The 8908-nt window shown below is 32.2% G+C and overlaps 1 pseudogene; it reads right to left on the bottom strand.

Moving 5' to 3' along the window:
• Positions 1–5037: 5037 nt before the first annotated feature.
• Positions 5038–5894, bottom strand: LOC111909658 (AP2/ERF and B3 domain-containing transcription factor RAV1-like; annotated as a pseudogene).
• Positions 5895–8908: the final 3014 nt, after the last annotated feature.

Raw genomic sequence — 8908 nt, 5'->3', positions numbered from 1 at the left:
GCCATAAAAACTATTTATAAGAAAAGACTCTTCATTTTTTTTATAACCTAAGGCATTTTTATGAGTTTTTAAGATTCATAAATGTGACTTTTCATATAACTCGAGGACAAGTTACAAAAACACATTTTATGAACAACTTTTAGATTAATTTGGATTGAAAACATCTAACACATATTTTTCATTAATCTAAAAAATAACTCATAAAACAAGGAAACATAAAACTTTTGGTAATCCATAACTTATGGAGTTAAATGTTTGTTTTATGATGAAACTTTTCATGTTCCATAACTTAAGAATAAGTTATGGAATTCTTTAAAACATTAACACCAAATTTTGTAACTCCATAAAAACTTTGAATCAATTTTTTTTAAACCTTTTCATATCCATAACTTATGGAGGTTTCAAAAAACTCTTTAGATCAAACTTTTAAGACTAATAAAATAATCATATCATTTTATCCTTTACTAAATTTGACCTAATTCAACTCATATAGCAAATGATTCAAATTTAACAAATAATTAGTTTTTCACAAAAAAAAAGTAATTATCTTAAAATTTGACAAACGTCATGTTTTTTTTTTCCTTTTTTTCAACTTTGAAAATAAAACATTTGCATCAATATAACAGAAAACAACACATGGATCTGATACCACTGTTGGGTTTTGAGCATTCTAACACTCCTATGGTGTACATGCAACCCTATAAACCTTGGATCTATGTTTTCTCTATTATACATGCAAATAAGAACTTTCCAAGGCTTTAATCCTAACTAGCATACTATGAGGTAACTATACTACAAAGACTAGTTAGATGACATACCTTTTGGTGTAGCTTGATGTCTTTAAGCTTTAAGAGCTTATCCCCAATAGTGTGGAAGCCTCAAATGGAATCACAAATCACCAAAACACCTTGGAAGTCTTTAGAGAATATGGATACTTGGTTCTCTCTAGTGAAATTGGCTAGCCCTCTTAGTGTACCCACACTTGTTCCCATTTGACCAACCAAGGACATCTTTATATAGTGTGGAGGATTAGGGTTAAACCCTAATACCCATGACCTTTCATTTCCTAGGATCCATGGGTTAAAGCTCCATGGACTATCCATGAAGACTTAGCCCAACCTAAATGAACTTGGCCCACTACACATATATATCTAAGAGTCCATATTTAATTAGTTCATTTTGATCACTTAATTAATTATAAATTAATTCTTGATCAATATTAATTAAATAATATGATTATATTAATATATTAGAACTTATAATATATTAATATAAATCATAAATATACTATTCTCAAAATACTATCCATATAAATTATGTCGGTGAAGTGCAACCTAAATGGACCATGCCGGGTCGGGTCAAGTACGTACCAAATATAGTTATGGACTTAGACATTAATCCAACAGACTGGTCCGCCGCGTGGGCCTACAGTCTCCCCGGATCGCTCAGAGGGTGTGTTGGCCTTCAGCACAAAGCAGGACCGCCTCAACCCAACCAACAAGCAACTAACCATGGACACATACTATCATATACTAACATATACACATAGAAAACATATCTATCTCATTGACCATCAATCATAGAGTTTCACTCGTAACTAGAGTATCGACCTAACAGGCCACTAACATACCAATCCTTACGGATCATAAAAGCATAACATACTGTCTATCCTGATTCCGAACTAATAGATCAAAATCATATGTAGCATACCATAACAACCGATCTAACCAGTCTCTAGTATAACAACCGTCCTAAACAGGATGGTTTCTAACAAAGCAATAACATAACACCCATCCTAAACCATGATGAAATCTAGCATGGCAATAACAAAGCAACCATCCTAAATTAGGATGTAAATTATAAAGGGTCGGCCTTGGTGCCGTAGAACCTGTCGATATAGTGAGGATAACTCACCTCGCAGGTGTCGATTGAAATGCAAACTCCAACTATCGGATCACTTGACACCGACTCCACCACCTATAACCATAGCACAATATACTCATAAGTTCTTACTCTTATGAGATACCCCATAAACCCTTAGTAATTCCTGATCAAGGTCAGAGTCCTCAGTCAAGGTCAACATTCCATGTTGACCTCAAATCGCTGAGTGCACTCGACCACTCGCCGAGACCATGGAGCACATTCCAACTCGCCGAGTCATCGGAGTGACTTGTCGAGTTCCTTCGAATCCCGATCAATCCTTAAGGGCCACCCGTCGAGTTTCCTCCTCGCAACTCGACGGGTACACACGCATACCTATCCAAGGGAAAAGCCATCCGACTCACCGAGTTGTTCTTCAACTCATCGAGTTTTATGGTGATCTTCATCGGACTCGTCGAGTTGTTCATCCAACTCGCCGAGTTCAATGACCATCTTCATGTGACTCGCTGAGTCATCCTTGAGACTCATCGAGTCCATCCAGCTCTCTTTCCATACAGACTTTTTTTGAGCTATGCAGCGGCTCCAAATCACAGATCAAAGCCTCTAGGGCACACTTACCACGTAAAGTTGCAAACTTTACGTGCATGCATGGCTATAAAGGCTCCAAATGTCTATTTCAAGTTCTTAATGGAGCTTCTAGTCCAAGAGGGACTCCAACCACAACCAATCCAACAACTTTACGACTCAATCATCCAAGGAGGGTCCATATCTGAAGTTACAACTTCAGATCTAGCCCATAACTCAACATCCCAACTTGAAAATCCATAAAAAGCCCTAGAATCAACCAAAAGGAAGAAAAGGAAGTAAGAATGGTACTTTGATACCTTCAAACGATGTTGGTTGAGGCGAAACCCGCTTCCCACTCCTTTCTTGCTTCAATTTCCTTTGCACTCTTAGCCTCCTTCCTCCAAGATCCTCTTTTCCAAGCTTTAAACCCACACCAAGGCACACACACACAAATTAGGGTTTCAAGGGCTCTCAAAGACTGTAAGGAGTCCCAAAGGAGCCTGAGGCTCCTTTAAATAGGGGTGCAAACCCCGGGATTTAGGGTTTCATCTGCCAGCTCCTACTCGCCGAGTCCCAATAATGGACTCGCCGAGTAGGTCACTAATCACGCGTTCTCACCCCGCTGCTACTCGACGAGTAGGTCGACCAACTCATCGAGTAGAGCTTTATCCAAAAATTCTTAATTAATTAATACCTGAGGATCGAGGTGTTACAAGCTCAAGGACCAAAGTTGTTAGCAAACATCATAATAAAGACCAAAATTGCAAAAACCAGCTAAACTTTTTGGATAAAAAATATAATTTACATCAAAAATGTTATGATTATTATTATTGTTACTTTTTCATAAACAAGCAGTGTAGGAGTCGGAGAGACAATCTTTCATGAGAGAGGGACGTAGCTCCCGAACCTTCTTAAACTTCTTCCCCGGATTTCTTCAAGACTTCAACTCGTGGATGATTGCTATGAATCTGAAAAAGATGCATTTATGTCATAATATGCCAAATGTAGATGTTCATGAATTTGACCAGTTGTCCTTGAAAAGTACTTTCGGATGCGAGTCCGAGACAAGTTTTCGTTTGGTTAGTGTTCTTTTTATAACTTTATGTTACATTTTGTTGCATGTAGTTTACTTTTTGTTCGGGGGTATTACTGTAAATAGGTACTTGGAGATGTGATAGAGTCTCTAGCTGGGGCGATTCTTGTGGATTCTGGATATGATAAAGATGGAATTTTTCAGAGTATTCGGCCTCTTCTTGATCCCTTGGTAACACCCGAGACACTAAAAATGCATCTAGTGAAATAAAAAAAATCAGCCATGTGTACTGAAACCGATAATGATAGAATCTCTTTCACTATAGAGGTGGTAAAAGACGATATTGTCCTTAAAGATTCAGCTGCCATATAATTGCTATCAAGGTACTTACTTTTAATCAACATGTTTATATTTTCGTATTTCCATATATACCCATTTGATCACATAGTAGTTAATTACAATAAGTTCTTATTATTATGCAGTCTGTTTACAAAGTGTTCAATTATTATTTGATCATGAATCCTCAACTATGTTTTTATATTTATTTATTTATTCTGAGTGTATTTAAATTTTACAGTGGATTGGAGGTGTCTAAATAGCTGAAAAATCTTACATGCTTCTTGTTTAAATATTTTATACATGTATGGGCTGTATTGAAGCCTGGATTCTTGGCAAAATGTATTTTACTACATGTGTATTAAATTTTGATATTTTATAACATAGATAGATGATGCTTGAAGCCTTTTTGAATACTAATTTGTTGACGATGAAAACAAGTATCATGTGGAAACAGAAGAAGAATAGCAATAAGAAGCAGAAACAAGAAGGTGTTCCTTAATAGTTAGGGAAAACCTCTTAATAGCAACGTACAATCATGTCCCCTTAATACCATTGTATTACAATTTTTTGACATGATGTTATTAGATGAAATTGATTGTTTTGGTATATATTTTTCTCCATATTTTTGTATTATGTGTAAATGTAGTATTAGGTTATATAGTTAGGGAAAACCTCTTAATAGCAACATACAATCAGATCACCTTAATACCAATGTATCACTATTTTTTGAAATGATGTTGTTATATGAAATTGATTGTTTTGGTATATATTTGTTTCCATATTTTGTATTATGTGTAAATGAGTATCGTAAAGACGTGTCGTAAATGTATATCTTAAATGGTTGTTGAAGTTCATGACAGGGACAATGTGTGTCCTAAACGCGCGTCGTAAGGTCACGACACGCAAATGTGTGTCATCTTACTTTATGACAGGGCATTCGTTGACACACAATGCGTGTCGTAAACGTGCATCGTAAATGCGTGTCGTAATTGCGCATCGTAAATAGACGACGCGCAAAAGCGTGTCTCTCATTATGACAGGGCCTTCCTTGACACGCATTTGCGCGTCGTCTGAGCGTTTTACGACACACATTGCGCGTCGTAAAAGGTTGTTTTTCTAGTAGTGGTAACAATATGTTTTGTAATATAAATATGGTAAATGTCACTATAGCCCATTTAACTATCGCCATTTATCCTATTTAGTCACTAAAGTTTTTTTTTTTTGCTCAATAGGTCATTAAACTGACAAATTACATGTCTATTAAGTCATTTTTGTTAGTTTTTAACAGATCTTCCGTTAACCAGTTGTTATAATTTACAAAAATGGTCTCTATGATTTCAATTTCTTTTGTGGTTGGTCCTTTACTAGCATCGTTCGTCGCCTGCACCACTACCGTTGTTGAACATGTTGTAAAGTTGCTTGTTCTTGAATATTGGAGCTACCTGGCCTGTTTTTTTTGTCTTTCAGTCAATGTAAAGTTGCTTGTCTGAACCTGTGGATCTCTGAAAGCTCACAATGTCACCAACTTTTAAGTTCTTTTCCTTCACGAATCGGCTCCAACCTTTGGTTAAAATGTAGCTCTGGCTACTATTCAAGTACGAGCAACGAAATCACGATATCTCCATACTTTCATCCTGATGTCATCGAAATGTAAAAGAACTCCTTTGGAAGTGCTTCCGCTTTGCAATGGGAAGTCCTTCTCTGCATGCTGCTTTGGTATCACTAACCAGTTCAATTTTCCAACGTCGCTGGGGGTGACTGTCTTCTCAAAAAGTTGTTCTCGAGCGTTGACCAAGTTGTCATCCGATCTAAACCCGTTTGTAAAAGGGGTTTTGTTTAAGTTGCAACTTCTCTTACTTTGTTCTAGCTCATCATTGTATGTGTGTTTCCTCAACATATCGACGATCTCAACTTTTGAATGAGAATTTAAGAAACTAGCTTCCAACCCCGTTTCATCGGTGTCAAGAACCATGTTGCCCCCACTGCCGATCAGTGGAGGCGTAGTCACCGGTGCTGTAACTGTTGAAGTTGTTTCTGTTGTTGTGCTTTGATAATCGGTGGAACTTCCTTCCATTGTAATTAGTATTCTTGAAGGAGATAGAAGCAGGAAGAAGAATGAGGTTATATATATATATATATATATATATATATAGAGAGAGAGAGAGAGAGAGAGAAATATGATGTATGTGAAGTAGATGTAAGAGAAAGGTTGAGTATAATAGTTGATTGAGTTGCCCAAGGTGAAGGGTGGTGGTTGGAGGAATTGAACGGTGGTGACATCAGTGATGAACTATGCTGGTATGGGACCAACCATGAAAGAAATTGAAATCATAGGGACCAATATTCTTGTAAATTATAATAACTGGTTAACGGAAGATCTGTTAAAAACTAACAAAAATAACTTAATAGCATGTAAGTTGTAAGTTTAATGACCTATTGAGCTATATATATATATATATATATATATATATATATATATATATATATATATATATATATATATATATATATATATATATATATATATATAGGGAAAAGTGAATATACCCGTAAGGGTATATAAACTTAGGTACCCAAACACACCATAATACGTTGTTTTGTTTGATATATTCATTAGAATGTTCTTAAACTTCAACCCCTAACTTGATTTAATTCCAAGATTTTCGAAATTTCACTATTATCTTTATCTTATATCACATCTTTTTGCCAAACACCTATTAGGCTATATATATTGTAGTTGAAAATGAAAATTATGTAAGAGGAAGATAAATGTGTAATTTATAAAAATCATGGAAGTAAATCAATTTAGAATTTAAATTATAAGAACATTGGACAACTATAATGTATTATATGATACAAAACGACGTAATATGGTGAGTTTGGGTACCTAAGCTTATATATCCTTAAGGGTATATTCACTTTTTCCATATATATATATATATATATATATATATATATATATATATATATATATATATATATATATATATATATATATATATATATATATATATATACTTTAGTGACCACATAAGATAAATGACGATAGTTAAATAGGCTATAATGACATTTACCCATATAAATATAAGTATCATATTTTATAGTTTTTTATATAATAATCTATCTTGAAAAATCAGTTATTCACATATTTTTATAAGAACAATAAATTTTTTTAAGCATAAGTTAATCACAAATGTAAATAGTGGACTATCATTGAAAGACTCGTTTAAATGTAAATATTAGAAATCAGTAGATTGTGATTTTGTTTTGAAATTTTGGTTTTTGATTCCTTCAGTTAGTTTATGCTCCACCCCAACCTATTGCATGCACGATCACACAAGTCCTTATTCCCAATCCCAATATAACACATTATATGAGCCGGGTTAGTACAACAATATGCATCTTTTCCATTCTCTTTGCGTAAAACACACTTCCAATTTTTTAAGGACTCTATTATCCCACTTGTGGTGCCTATACACACATAAAAAAGTTGTCAATTTGTGATTAATTATAGGATTTATTTTTAGTAGACCATAGAACATTAATGCACCTTTTAATATCTGGAAATGATTTTTGTTCCATAGAATATAAAAAATGAAGAAATGATTTTTATAAAGGAAATCATTGTGTTATGATATACAGATATACATCAAATATACATGATATGGTGAAATCATGTGTTTAGTATGAAATAACATAATTATGATTCTTGAGAAATTTATGTAGTTCATCAATTTTTTTGTTAAAGGATATGCTATTTTCTTTAATTTTAGAACAACAAATTTATAAAAACATATAATCATACTCCTAAATCTCTATGTTTTGTTCACAATAAGATTTGAATCCACAACCAATGGAAAAATGAAATATTTTTAAACTTTAGAAGTTTTTTGGTTATGATAAAATTTATTTATGTTATATTTGGTAAAAATTAAAGTTTATATGTCAAAGTATCTAAAACTTACATGTAGGCATTTGACAAACGAAAATAGAGTTTATGCATTTCAGCTATAAATATAACAAGGTTTTAAATTTGCACGTTGCATCAAGAGTTTGGTAGGAAGGTAAGAAATTTTTTTTCGACTTATTTTTTTGGCCAAAAAAACAAATAAATCACTAAATGAATCAATAATAACATGATTCATAAAAAAAAAATCCCAAAAAAACATTTTGATGATTCATTTTTATAATGATTTTCTTGATATTCACTAAAATTGTCATAAAATTGAATTTTTTTTCTTGATTTAGCTAAAAATGAATCATGAAGGTGTTTTTTTCGGAATTTTTTCTTGTGAATCATCTAATGATTCATTTCATTTTTTGCTAAGAAAATATGCATCTAAAAAAATTTCTTACCTTCTTACCAAAAATTTCCTTCTTATTTGATCTTGACTCTCTCTCTCTCTCTCTCTCTCTCTCTATATATATATATATATATATATATATATATATATATATATATATATATATATATATATATATAGAGAGAGAGAGAGAGAGAGAAAGTTAGATTCATTTGAGACCACCTATATTTTGTGAGATCGTGAGACACATTTTTTTATTTTTTTAGTTAATTCAAGTTCCGAAAATAATATTTAAAAAAGAATTTTATATTTTTCCATTTATTTTGCATTTTAAAATTATTTTTTAGAATATGTACAGTGTAATATTCTATTAGAATATTTCACGTATTTAAAAAAAAAAAAAAAAAACGAGATTTCTTTATTATTTTTAGTTAATTCAAGTTCCGAAAATAATATTTAAAAAAAAAAAAAGAATTTTTGGATTTTTCCATTTATTTTGCATTTTAAAATTATTTTTAGATTTGGTCTCACAAAATTAGAATGATCTTAAATGAACCTGAACCTATCTATATATATATATATATATATATATATATATATATATATATATATATATATATATATATATATATATATATATATATATATATATATATATATATTGTATAGATGAATGTGCTGGAGAGAGATATAATGTATATAACAAAAACATAAATAACAATGCATTTTCTATTTTTGACATAATGATACACACAACAAAGTCATACATATATAGTCACATTCA

This window comes from Lactuca sativa, chromosome 2 (assembly GCF_002870075.4).
Source record: "Lactuca sativa cultivar Salinas chromosome 2, Lsat_Salinas_v11, whole genome shotgun sequence".
NCBI classification, from domain to species: Eukaryota; Viridiplantae; Streptophyta; class Magnoliopsida; order Asterales; family Asteraceae; genus Lactuca; species Lactuca sativa.
The sequence above is the reverse complement of the archived record's forward strand: the minus strand, read 5'-3'. Positions and strand labels throughout refer to the sequence as shown.